The 14,232-nt window shown below is 45.0% G+C and overlaps 1 long non-coding RNA gene across 5 annotated transcripts; it reads right to left on the reverse strand.

Moving 5' to 3' along the window:
- Nucleotides 1–765: 765 nt before the first annotated feature.
- On the reverse strand, nucleotides 766–8,094 carry LOC111946201 (uncharacterized). 5 transcript variants are annotated; one of them, XR_015275685.1, is made up of 4 exons: nucleotides 7,483–8,094; nucleotides 4,603–4,767; nucleotides 2,243–2,958; nucleotides 766–1,110 (listed from the first exon to the last, which is right to left on the reverse strand). It is a non-coding gene; the product is annotated as an uncharacterized LOC111946201 (long non-coding RNA). The 5 variants fall into 5 exon arrangements; XR_015275684.1 differs by lacking the exon at nucleotides 4,603–4,767 and having other exon boundaries at nucleotides 7,483–8,087; XR_015275686.1 differs by lacking the exons at nucleotides 4,603–4,767; nucleotides 7,483–8,094 and adding an exon at nucleotides 4,493–4,596.
- Between the last annotated feature and the right edge of the window lie 6,138 nt (nucleotides 8,095–14,232).

Here is a 14,232-nt window from a genome sequence, read left to right on the forward strand (position 1 = left end):
CACCTGGACAGGGTTTGGGGACACGTGGGGACAACTGGGGACATCAAAAGCAGCACTGGCAACACCTGGGGACATCAGGGATGGGGTGAGGGACACCTGGACAGGGTTTGGGGACACCTGGACAGGGTTTGGGGACACCTGAGGATGTCTGGGACAGGGTTGGGGACACCAAGAGACACCAGGAGCAGGATTGTGGACACGTGGTGTCATCAACAACAGGGCTGGGGACACTGAGGGACATCGGGGCCAGGCTTAGGGACACTGGGAGCAGGGTTGGGGACAGCTGGGGACATTGGGGATGGGACTGAGGTGGTCTAAGTGACACCAAGACCAAGGGTGGGGGCACTGGGGATACTCTGGAGACACCTAGGACTATCAAAACCAGCCCTGGGGACACCTGGGAACATCAGGGACAGGTTTGGGGACACCTGGGGACATCAGGGACAGGGTGAGGGATACCTGGGCGGGGTTTGGGGACACCTGGATGGGGTTTGGAGACACCTGGGGACATCAGGGACAGGGTTGGGGACACCTGGACAGGTTTGGGGACACCTGGGGTGACGTGGAGGAGCTTTGAGGGGCTTTCCAAGCCCACCCATTCCAGGATTCTGGAATCCCTGGGCCGAGCTGTGTCCCCCCAGGGAAGGGGACAGCGTGTCCTGCCCTCCTCACCTTCACTTCACGCACCCAAAATCCACTTTTGGGTCTTTTCCCTGGAAAAGCGCCCGTTTTGGGTGGATCTGGTCGCTTTTCTCCAGGCTCTCATTTGAATTATTCCATTTTATTTTGTGAATTCAAGCTGGGACAGTTCTGTCTCGGAGAAGAAATGGTCATTCCTCAGATATTCCTCCCCAGTTGGAAAAGCATTTCCTTTGGCTGAGTTAAATCCACTTTTCTTTTTGTCAACAAAATTCCATTTCCATGAATCACCGTTGGGATTTTTTGGGGGTTTTTTTTTTGGTCATTAGCACCAATTTTCATCATTTGTGGATGCAGCACAAGGAGGAAGAGTAAAAATCAACCAGGGCAGGTCCTGAGGAGCTGAGAAATTCAAAGCCAGGCAAAAGTTAAAATATCAGCTCCTCCAGAAGCTTCAAATTGGCCAAAAACCTTCAAACATGGAGGAGAAAAATGATAGAAAGGTGTGGTTAAATTAAATAAATATTAAATATAAATATAAATATAAATATAAATATAAATATAAATATAAATATAAATAATAGAAATAATATTAATATAACTATTAGAAATATTATAAATATAATAAATAGAAATAGAAATTATATAAAATATAATATAATAAAATAAATAAAATAAATTATAGAACAAATAATAAATATAAATAAAAAATAAAGAATAATAAATAAAAGTCATAAATAAATAATAAAGATTAATAAATAATAATGAATAATTGTTTATTATCTATTACTACAAATAATAAATATTATTTATTATTTTTATTTATTATAATAATAATATAATATAATAATGAATAAATAATAATGTTAATGTTATATATTAAATAATAATAAAATAAATAATAGTTATAAATAAATAAATAAATAAATAAAATGTTATAAAATTATTTTATGAAATAAATAAAAGGAATTATTTTGGATATTTATTCCCAAAACATCATCACAGAGGTGATGATTAATTTTGTATTTTAATTGCACTCTCCAAACTTCCAGCCTCAACAAACCTAGAGTTTCATTTATATTATATTATATTATATTATATTATATTATATTATATTATATTATATTATATTATATTATATTATATTATATTATATTATATTATATTATATTATATTATCTCATATTATCTCATATAATATTATCATATTATATTATAGTATAGTATATTAGAGTATATTATAGTATATAATAGTATATATTAGAATATATTATATATGATATATATAATTTTTCACAGAGAATGATCTAGAAAAATCTGTTCCAATCTGAATCTCTTCCCTGTCCTATAATTCCCATTACAGCCCACACATGGAATTCCCATGGAGTAGATTTTGCTCCAAATTCCCATTTTTTTTGCCTAAAAACCAGGATAAACCCAGGATAAAGCCCCAAGATGGGCTCAGCTAGGGGAAAAAAACCCAAATTTCCCCCCAATTCCTCTTTTTCCATCATCCCCTGAGTCACAGGAACTCTGCAAATCCAGGCTTCATTTCAGATGGCTCATGTGGAAACAACCCAGCTAATTACACCGCAGTAATTACCTGGAAATTATATGGATGTTGTTTTTCCAGCAGTCAATAGCGCTATTTTGGAACTCCTCGTTGTCCCAAACTGCCGTCACGCTGGCTCCAAATCCTCTTTTTGTTTTGGATCGTCGCTCACTCGCCTCTGGATTGGGGAGGGGATTTTTGGGAGAAGTTGTGAACTTCATCTCTCCTGCGTTCCAGGAAATATTTCCTTTTTAATCGTGTTTGAAATAAAAATTCCAAGATTCTGACTCAGCATCCTGTCGAGATTTCTGCCTGGACATCCAAAATCCCAGGAATCGGTGGATTCCCGGCTGGGATCATCCTGATTTGGAGGAGTTTCCTTTCCTTCAGCTCAGATCTTCACCTGTGATGCATTCCAGGAAATATTTCCATTTTAATCACATTTTAAATAAGAATTATGAGCTTCTGACTCAATATCCCATCTAGATTTCCTCCTGCACATCCAAAATCCTGAAAATTCATGGATTCCCGACCGGGATTGTCCAGATTTGGAAGAGTTTCCTTTCCTTCAGCTCAGATCTTCACCTCTGCTGCATTCCAGGAAATATGTCCATTTTAATCATGTTTTAAATAAAAATTCCAAGATTGTGACTCAGCATCCTGTCAAGATTTCCTCCTGGACATCCAAAATCCTGAAAATTCATGGATTCCTGGCTGGGATCGTCCTGATTTCGAAGAGTTTCATTTCCTTCAGCTCAGATCTTCACCTGCAGATGCAGCACGAGAAGGAAGAAGAATATTTGAGAAAATATTTCCATTTTAATCGTATTTTTAATAAGAATTATGAGATTCTGACTCAACATCACATCAAAATTTCATCCTGCATATCCAAAATCCTGAAAATTCCTGGATTCCCGTCCGGGACCATCCTGATTTGGAAGAGTTTCATTTCCTCCCCTGCCCTGGGTGGGGTTCATGAAGGTTGTCTGGATTTTTTTAAGCGCCACCAATAAAGGAGCCGAGTGTCACACCCCACTCCCAGGCCGGGAATGTGGTGGGGCAGCAAGGCTGGGAAAACGGGAGGCGGGAATTGTTGGATCAATCCCAAAAAAACCTCCAGGTTTTTCCCGAATCGGCGGGGTGAAACGCTCGGAGGACGCCTCCCCGGGGAAATGAGGATGCTGAAGGTAAAAGGTGCCTCCCCGGACTGAGAGGAAATCAATTCACATTTGGAAAAGCGCTGGGAGATTCTTGGATGAGGAATGTTGGAGCTGGAATGCTGGCAACGTTGGGATAACGTTAATATTTATTGCGCGCGGCGCTTTCATCTTCAAAGCTCTTCAGCAACATCAATGAGTTAACAAAGAAAATATTAATAAAGATTCTGTTTACCCATAAAATTCCCCTCCCTGAGCACAAATAAATAAATAGAGCTGCCTCTAGTTAAATAAAAATTGAATTTAAAAATAAGTTCCAAGCCCCAACTTATTTATTCCAGGATCAAATCCCTAAATCCCTGGTGGGGCTGTCCCTGGAAAAGCAACTTGGAGTGAGGAATTATTGGTTTATATTTGGAATGAGCAAATATTATATAATATCTATAATTTATTATTTTTATTTTAGATTATTTGTTTATATTTCTGTATATTTTTTATAGCATTTGTATTATTATGTTATCATAATATTTATATTATTATGTATTTTATAGAAAAATATTGTTTTATCTCTATATATCATTATATTTTAACTCTTTATATTTTTATTTTATATATGTTTATATTTTAATATATTTGTATTCATATAATATATTTATATTTTTATATTTTTATATATTTTTATAATATACCTATATATTTATATATTTATATATTTATATAGTTATATATTTACATATCTATATATCTATATATCTATATATCTATATCTATATATTTATATATCTATATATTTATATATTAATGTATTTATACATTTTTATATATTTTTTAATATTTATATATTTATCTATAACTTTAAAATAATATATAATTTAATTCATAAATTTATAATATTAATATATTTATTATATATTTTAATAACTATATATTTTATATATTATTTAATACATAAGTATTATATATAATAATATATTTATTATATATAAATAACTATATATTTATATATTTTTAACTATTATTGTTCTATATATTATTAATATATTTATTATATATATTTTTCTATTTATAAATATAAATAGAAATATTTTTAACTATTTATCCTTTTAGAGAGGCTAACTGGACCTTAGGCCTAATCCACCTGTACCAGGGTGAAAAATCCAGAGAAGGGAGAGCAGCGCTTGGAAAATGGAATTCCGGAATCCCTGAGGTCGGAAAAGCCCTCCAAGGTCAGTCCAAGCTGTTCCCAGTCCCCACCTGGGTGCCACATCCAGGAATTCCCTGGACACCTCCAGGGCAGGAGGCTCCAGACCTCACCGCCGGCATTCCCAGGAGAACGTTTGGGTGTTTTTGGGATAAACTCCAGAAAAGGAGGAATCTCCATTCCACGGGAAGAAGGCGGAACGCAGGGCAGTTCCCAGCCTGATATGATATGATATTATAATTATTTATTGGAGTGCTGCTCCAAGGAATTGCGCTCTCCTTTCGGGATCTTGAGGGGTCTCCTTGCTGCCACAGCTGCCCCGTTATCCGCGGGAAATTCGGGAATTTACGGAAAAGCGGGAAAAGGGAAGAGCCTTTCCCAGTGCGTTATCGGCAAAACAGCCACGGGGCCTCTCCCTTTGGGATTCAGTTCCTGATCCTCCGGCTCCGACTCTGCAGCTGGAAAGGGAAAGAAATAGAGAGAGAAAGGAATGGAGAGAAAGAAATGGAGGGAAAGGAATAAAGGGAAAGAAAGGAATGGAGGGAAAGGAATAAAGGGAAAGAATAAAGGGAGAGAAAGGAATGGAGAGAAAGGAATAAAGGGAAATAAATAAAGGGAGAGAAAGGAATGAAGGGAAAGGAATCACGGAGTTTGCTTTGGTCTGGGGTTCTGTAAAATGGTTATAAATAAAATAAAATATATTAAATATATTATAAAATAAAAGTAAATATTTTCTATTATTATTTATAATTAATAATATTTAATAATATTTAATATTAATTTTCTAATTAAAATAATATAAATAATATTTAATAATATTTAATATTATTTATTTATATTACTTATATTTATATTATTAAATATAAATAATATATTATATATTATAGAAATAAAGGTAAAGAAATAAAGGGAAATAAATAAATGAATTCATAAATCAATGTAAATAAATGAAGGTAAATAAAGAAAGGTAAAGAAATAAAGGTAAATAAAGGTAAATGAAGGTAAAGAAATAAAGGTAAATAAATACATAAATCAATGTAAATAAATAAAGGTAAATAAATAAAGGTAAATAAATAAGGGTAAATAAAGAAAGGTAAATGAAGGTAAAGAAATAAAGGTAAATAAAGGTAAAGAAATAAAGAAATAAAGGTAAATTAGTAAAGGTAAAGAAATAAATCAAAAAATAAAGGTAAATAAAGGTAAAGATAGATAAATAAATAAAGAAATGTAAATATATAAAGGTAAATTAATAAAGGTAAATAAAGAAAGGTTAATGAAGGTAAATAAATAAATAAAGGTAAATAAAGGTAAATAAAGGTAAATAAATAAAGAAATAAAGGTAAAGAAATAAAGATAAATAAATAAAGGTAAATAAATTAAATAAAGATAAATAAAACCAGGGGGGGAAACATTGTGATTTCCCCACCCACAACATCCCTGATTTATTCCAACTCCCCCCCTTTTCCACAGGTCTCCCTGAGCAGAGATTTCCTGGCTGCATTCCAGTACACAATGCCCTCTAATAGATTTTTTTGTTTTAAAATCCTTCCCTGCACTGGCTCTGAGGTCATTTTAGGCAGCCCATCAATGCTCGGTATAAAAATTCCAGCATTTTCTCTGCTCACCCATCCGGGCCCTGCCCTGGCCACAAACCCAAAACCATTCCCTGTTTTATTTAAATTTTTTTTTTTTTTATTATTTTTCCAGGTTTTCTGGGAAGCGTTTTGGAGCTTTGTGGAGAGCGGGGTTGTTTCTCCAGAGCTGGCTGAAGGTTTTACAAACTCAGCCACACATTAAACCTCCCCTGTTTAATCCACGGCCAGGCAGAACTTCAAAATAACGTTTTGTTTTGGAGAGAAATCAAACGTAACCTTTAGGAAATATGTTTATTATTAGCATTAGACACGGCTTTTGGGCTCCTTCCAGGAACTTTGATGAATTACGGGCGTTTCGTCGCTGCCTTTTCTTTGTGTCCTGCATTTGGGGCCGGCCGCGTTCCAGAGTTTTGGAGAGGTTTGCTAACGGGAATTCCTGTGAAAAACGGTGATTTCCAGCGAGGAAAACCAGCTGAGAGCATGTGGGCTCCGGGGCAGCTCCAGCGGGAGCGTTCTGCAGGCCGACAAGGAGGGCCACGAGCAGGAGCCGGCGTCTCTGGGAACAAACGTTCCGGAACGTTCCGACGGCCAGACAAGCAGCCAAGGCCTTTTCCTCCCTCACCACGTGATCTTTCCATAATCCTCCTCTCCTCTCCTAGATCAACAGGTTCCTCTTTATTTGTCATTGTCAGCTCTCGGCACAAAGAGCCTTTTGTCTGCAGCTCTGACCCCAAACACAAGAGTTTTGTTGGGTTTTTTTTGTCCGTTCTCGGCTTTCCGACGGACTGACAGACCTTGACCCCAGCAGGGGACACACTGGTGTGACAACATCTCTCCTGTTTTGACATCATCATTTATCCCCAGCCAGCAAAAAATCCCTGAACCTGATCCGCTCCAAAGCTCCTGCCACGGATACGGCGCTGGAATGGCCGGCAGCTGCCGACACCTGAGCTCAGGGCAGGGAGAACCTGAGCCAGGCAGGAGCTGCCTCTTCCCCTCCCTTTCTACTTCATTATCAGCGTGGAGAAGTTCCCAGAGCTCCTGCAGGATTCCTGCCGCCTCTTCCTGCTGCTCTGCATCCTCTGGGAACGCCTGGATGAGAGAGAAGCCACCAGACAACGAGGAGAAATCATTGATTTGTCCTGTCCTCCCAATTTTCTGGGGTTTGGCACCACGAGCTGCCTGATTGGGAAGGGTGGGAAAAGCCGTGGCTGGTTTGGAGGGACCTTGTGAGGAACATCCTGCGGCTCCCACGGGCTGAAGAGAGCTCCGAGCCCGGAGCCGTCACAGAAACCCTTTTGTTTTCCAATGAAAACAGCTCCGCAGCCAAATTCCTACCTGTCCTTGCAGGCCGTGACTTTGCCACATCGCAGAATCGCGTTTTGCACCCTGGAACCTCAGCTGAGGAGGAGGGGAAACAACTTTTTCTTGTTGCTTTTGTTGTTATTTCACCAAAGATTTCTTCACTTTTTTTTTCACCAAGGATTTGCGTTGATGAATGTTTTTCCCGGAGCCTGGCAGGGGGGTGGGAGCGGCTCCGCGTTCCCGTGCGTTTAACGGGGTTGTGGAAGCGGAGCCTCATCCTTCCCTGCTGCTCCAGAGGAGGGAGGAGAAGGGGAAGAGCTGCTTATCGGTCCCTGGAGGCCTTATCTGAGCCTGGCAGCTGGGTGACGTCGGGACGGCCGGAGGGACAGGATGGGGGCAGGACAAACGACATCTGCTGCGGAGAAATAAAGCTGTGCGGGAGAAAGGGGCTTCTGCGCCCAAAACGCCTCTTGTGGTACCCAAAAGGCTCTTGTGCCACAAAGAAACCTCTTGTGACACCCAAAACACCTCTTGTGGCACCCAAAACGCCTCTTGTGATACCCAGAAAGCTCTTGTGCCACAAAGAGACCTCTTGTGACACCCAAAACACCTTTTGTGACACCCAAAACACCTTTTGTGCCACAAAGAAACCTCTTGTGACACCCAAAACACCTTTTGTGACACCCAAAATCCTCTTGTGACACCCAAAATGCCTCTTGTGGCACCCAAAATACTCTTGTGACACCCAAAACCCTCTTGTGACACCCAAAACACCTCTTGTGCCACAAAGAGACCTCTTGTGACACCCAAAACACCTTTTGTGACACCCAAAACACCTTTTGTGCCACAAAGAAACCTCTTGTGACACCCAAAACGCCTCTTGTGGCACCCAAAATCCTCTTGTGACACCCAAAATGCCTCTTGTGGCACCTAAAATGCCTCTTGTGGCACCCAAAATACTCTTGTGACACCCAAAACCCTCTTGTGACACCCAAAACCCTCTTGTGACACCCAAAACACCTCTTGTGCCACAAAGAAACCTCTTGTAACACCCAAAAACCTCTTGTGATACCCAAAACACCTCTTGTGACACCCAAAACACCTCTTGTGACACCCAAAACACCTCCTGTGACACCCAAAATTCTTTCAAATGACACCAAGAAATAATTGGCGCCTCTTGGCCAACATGGCTGCAGAGCGGCCGGTCCTGCGTTCGCATCTGGCCTCTCCCAAACAATAAATCATGGATTGATGGCACATCCTGGAGCAGACTGGAGGCCAAATTCCCGTCTGGAAAGCAGCGTTGTGACAGAACTGCTGCACCAGGGATGTTCCCACGCACCAAAATAAAAATCAGCTATAAAATGATGGCCAGGAAAGGGGTTTAAAGCAAAAAAAAACCCAAAAAAGCAGCAATATCCAATTTTTCCTGGTGGTTTCAAGTGCTGGGTTCGGTTTGAGGAGCTGGGGACGCCGTGTTCCACAAGGAACAGAGGGATGGGTGGTGGATGATCGGAGTTTGTTCCTCTTTATCAGCACAGCCCGTTCGTTCCGCCCTGCAGGCTCGGGAAAACCCCCATCCCTGAATCCAGCGCCTCTCTGAGGAGCTCCAGAGACAGCCCATCCAGGAAAACCCCGGGAAAAGAGCAGATCCAGCCACAGCTGCTCCCTTGCCGACATCCTGCTCATCCCAAACCTTCAGCTTTCGCAGGAAGGATCGTGGAAGGAGCGTTAGGATCAGGGAAAAGCCCTCCAAGAGTCCAGTCCTGAACCCAGCCCTGTCCCCAAGTGCCCAGGGATGTCCCAGAAGGACGATCGCTCACGGGGACGCTGGATTGGCGTCATTCCCCCGGGATCCATCCCAGGAACATCGCCTGGCTCGAAGGAAAGTCTCACTGAGGGCAACAAGGAGCACCCCAAGGCCCAACCTCCATCCCCCCCTCCAGCTCCTCCCACCCCCATCTACACTTGGAGCCTTTTTCCCATCCTTCCAACCATTTCTTTGCCCATGGATGTTTTATTTGAGGGAAAAAAAGACAAAAAAACCCAAAAAACCCCAACAAAAATTTAAACCCAGCCTACTGTTCTCACAAAACCGAGATCTCCGAACGTGGTTGTGATTTCACCACATCTGTTATTTTTACGCGTTGTTTTCCTGCCAAGACTCGCACGGAAGGTGTTCTGTGAGCCCGCGGCGGCGCGGAATCCGGTGTGGGCCGCGCTCGGGAGCCCGCGGGAGCACCTCAGCCTCAATCTCAGCCGGGTTTTTGTGTCTGAACATCCTTTACCCCAGCCAGACGCGAGGATCGGACGTGGTTTCCTCTCACGGACCCAATGGATGAGTCCATGGAACCCTGGAATTGTCCAGTTCCACCATCCCAGGGTGCTCCAAGCCCCGTCCAACCCAGCCTTGGGAACTCCCAGGGATCCAGGGATAGCCGCAGCTGCTCTGGGAATTCCATCCCTTCCCAATATCCCTCCCAAGTCTCCACTTTTCCGCCCTGAAGCCGTTCTCTGTGTGCCATCCCTCCATCCCTTATCCCAAATCCCTCTCCTGGAGCCCCTTTAGGCCCTGGAGGGGGCTCTAAGGCATTTCCAGAACCTTCCCTTCTCCAGGCTGGACAATCCCAGCTCTCCCAGCCTGGAGAGCAGCCTCATCCCGCCGGGAGCAGGGACGGGCGGGAGTTTGGCTGTGGCAGAGCTTTTGGGTGTCCCAGATTTCCTGGGATGCTCCCCAGCTGTGCCACGGGTGAGAACTCTGGAAGTTTCCAGCCCAGCACCGCTTTAAAGGAGCGGCTCCCTCCCGTTCTCCCAGGTCTGATATTCCACGTGCCGTTTCTAATTTGGACCGCAGCTCTGGAAAAACTCGATTAGAGCCGCAAAAATGGAATTTTTATTGGGGAGAAGGGAGCTCTTGCCAAGGTTTATTTTTGGAGGGAGTAGGACCTAACCCTGGAAGTGGTTCCAGGGCCGGTCTGGATGCCCTTGCCGTGGTTTATGGCACATATTCAGCCCAGTCTGGACGGTGTTGGCTTTGGACGAGCGCTGCAGGAGGGAACCAGCTCCAAACGTCCTCCTCAACGTGCTGCAGGCATCGCCCAAAATCCCTTCTCACCCAGTTTCTCCTTTTTTCCCCCCATTTCTCTCTCTGATTTTACACAACCAGAACATTCCCAAATCCTACCTGGAACCAAGGAAGCGTTTAAAGCAGGCAACGGAGCACAAACGCTAAATTGAGACATAATCCTCGTGTCTCCCGCCAGCTTCCAAAGCCTCGATTCCCACAAAATCCACCTCAAATCCCCTGTTCGGGCGGAAATCTTCCAGGGATTGGGGCATCGGCTTCCTCCGGGGACCCCACGGGGGTGAGGGGGCTCAGCGACCCTCTGGAGGGAGATTTCCATCCGCGCCAGATCCGCGCCCAGCGGAGCCGTAAATCCGGGAATGCTTGGGAAAGGAGCAAATTAAGAGGTGTTAGACTTGGCAGGGCGAGGGGAAGGTGACGTTTACGGCCCTTCCAGATGATTTTGCTCCGTTTCGGAGCCAAAATATTCCCAAAAAGTGCTCCTGTCCTTTTCCAAAGGGTTTTGCAGCACTTCCCGGGGAGGTGGAGCTGGGGCATTATTTAAAATAAAATAAATATAATATACTAATATATAATAATTTGTAATAATAGATATAATATAATAGAATAGAATAGAATAGAATAGAATAGAATACGATATAATTATTATATTATACATAAAAATTAAATACAATGATATATAATTGATATAATTCCATTAATTATAATATAATAATATTAATATAATACATAATATTAAAATCTATATAAAATAAAAGCGGCTGTGCAAGCAAGGCAGAGCTGCCCCGCGCACTCCCTCCTCACAAAACACAAAACACAAAAAGTGGTGTTAGCACCCAAAATTCCATCAGTTATTCCAACCCACATCTCCTCCCACCTGGACGCCCCTGTTTGTGTTCACACTTGCCCCTAAAATTCTGGATTTCAACCCAAAGGACACCAGCCAGACAAATTAAACGAGTTTCCCAAAAAAATGGAGATAAGGCTGGAATTTGGGACACCCATTTAAACCCAGGATTAACCTCCAGCCAGGCAAGGACTAAACATCACCTGGTCCTGGAACTGCTGGGATTTTCCCCTAAAAAGATCTTTTTTTTGGGATTTGCAGGCAGCCAACAGCTCGTGGCTCATTTTGGTCACAACCAAATGTTCCAGGCGCTCCTGGACAAACACATCCATGGTGGGCAGAATCCTGGGAATCTGCCAGCATCCCTCTGGGATCATCTGCAAAGGGTCACAGCAGAGCTGGGAGAGCAGGAGGATCCCCAGGACACCCCGGGAAGGGGATGGAGCAAATTCTGCTGGAATTATTCCCAAGGAATCATGGAATGATGGTGACTGGGAAGGGCTGGAGCAGCTCCCCCGGGCACAGCTCGGGAGGAAAGGGAACAGCCGGGCTTTATTCACCTTTATTTACCTTGGCTTCAGGCGGGCTTTGGCACAGCTCCCGCAGGATCCTGGTGGACAGAGCTGGGGCTGGAGAAGGGAAGGAGCAGGAAAAGTGACCAGGCACAAAGGGAAGGTGGGGGCAGAGGATGGAGCTGGGATGGAGGTCGGAGGGAGCTGGGATGGAGCTCGGATGGAGCCGGGATGGAGCTTGGATGGAGAGCGGATGGAGCTCAGATGGAGCTCAGATGGAGCTCGGAGGGAGCTTGGATGGAGCTGGGATGGAGCTCGAATGGAGCTCCAGTGGAGCTGGAGGGAGCTTGGATGGAGCTGGGATGGAGCTCGAATGGAGCTCCAGTGGAGCTGGAGGGAGCTTGGATGGAGCTGGGATGGAGCTGGGATGGAGCTGGGATGGAGCTGGGATGGAGCTGGGATGGAGCTGGGATGGAGCTGGGATGGAGCTGGGATGGAGTTGGGATGGAGCTCCAATGGAGCTCAGATGGAGCTGGGATGGAGCTGGGATGGAGCTCCAATGGAGCTCAGATGGAGCTTGGAGGGAGCTTGGATGGAGAGCAGATGGAGCTCATCCTTCCCTGCGCTGCTGATGGCACCGGGCGCTGCTGGCAGCGTTCCGAGAGCCCCGAGAAGGGACAGGGACCTCGGGGAGGGCAAACATCGCGTCCTGCCCCGGGAGCTGCCGCTGCTCCCCGCCCGGCTCAGCCTGGCATTCCCGAGGGGCGCTCCGGCCACTTCCCAAGGAAGGAGCACAATTCTCCGCTGGAACGCGGACACTCCGGAGAGCAGCGCTGGGCACAGCGGAGCTGCGGCCGCCACCTCCCGGCGCCTCGCTGGAATGGAGGATTGGCTGGGAAGGGGCTGAAATGCCCTCAGTGCCACCCCTGCCACGGCAGGGACACCTGCGGCCCGCCCAGGGCGCTCCGGGATCCCCAGAGATCCAGGGCAGCCACGGCTTCTCTGGGAATTCCCTCCCAGGGAACAATTCCTTCCCAGGGTCCCGCCTAAAACTCATCTAGGCGGGGAACAGCAGAGCTTTGGGACACGCTCCCTGCCCAGTGGCACACTCCAATTCCAGTTCCAATTCCAGTTCTAATTCCAATTCCAGTTCCAATTCCAGTTCCAATTCCAGTTCCAATTCCAATTCCAGTTCCAATTCCAGTTCCAATTCCAGTTCCAATTCCAATTCCAGTTCCAATTCCAGTTCCAATTCCAGTTCCAATTCCAGTTCCAATTCCAGTTCCAGTTCCAGTTCCAATTCCGGTTCCAATTCCAGTTCCAGTTCCAATTCCAGTTCCCATCCATTCCCACCCCCTGCCTAAAGCTGGCACCGCTGCCGAGGAGCCTCCCCAGGGCACCCCCGCCCCAAACCCTCCCACAGCCCAGGGAACTCCCTCCAGCCAGGAAAAACCCCTGGAATTCACCCCCAGCGCCCTCCTGACGGCTCCGAGCGCTTCCCAAGGGGGGAAATCCTCTGCTGGGGTTTGGGGGGGTCTGTGCAGAGCCCGAGGTGGGAGATGCTGCGCGGGGGGGGCTCCAGCCCGGGCCGGGCGGCGGCAGCGGAGCGAGGGGGGAGCAGCATATGGGGACAAAGCTGCGGGTCTGGTGCCACTGGCCTGAAAGAACAACTCCATCAGCTGCAGCCAGCAGACCTTCTGCTTCCCCCAATTCCAAATTCAGCACAAACGCGGGCGCTCCAGGCTCCTTCCCGCTTTAATTATTTAAAAATCCTGACTCTGGTTGTTTATTTTCGGGGGTTATTACCGCATTCAACTATTTTGAGACTAAACAACAGCAACAACAAAAGAATAAAGAATTTGAAGCTTTTCCCTCATTCTGCCGGTGAAGTTTAATTCACTCTTAATTATTTCATATTACTTAGACTGTAATAGTTTCATAATTTCTAGTATATTAAGCACTTAATACGTTGTGTCATTTCAAGTCGCATATTAAATTCTGCAAAGCACATTTTAATGAGCGCTAAGTAGTGGGGAAATATTAATACAACCTAATGGCTCATTTCTGTGCCCGTGTTGGGAGGCACCGCTGGGGCAGGTGGGCACAGCGTGAAATTACGGGCTGGAGACCCCCAGCTCTGGGGGGGGTCACCCAGCGCCGCTCCCAAAACCCCGAGAGGTGCAAAACGCAAAGGGAAAGGTGGAAAGGTTCAGCTGCCTCCCCACAAACTCCAAAATTGTCCGAATGTTTTGTTCCCTCAGCCTGGCTCAGAGCCTTAATTCACCCGGCGGGGTCTCGGAGCCGCTCCGTGTCCCCCCTGCCCCGCGGTGCCCGCACCC

Source organism: Cyanistes caeruleus, chromosome 13 (assembly GCF_971803275.1).
Source record: "Cyanistes caeruleus chromosome 13, bCyaCae1.hap1.1, whole genome shotgun sequence".
Classification (NCBI taxonomy): Eukaryota; Metazoa; Chordata; class Aves; order Passeriformes; family Paridae; genus Cyanistes; species Cyanistes caeruleus.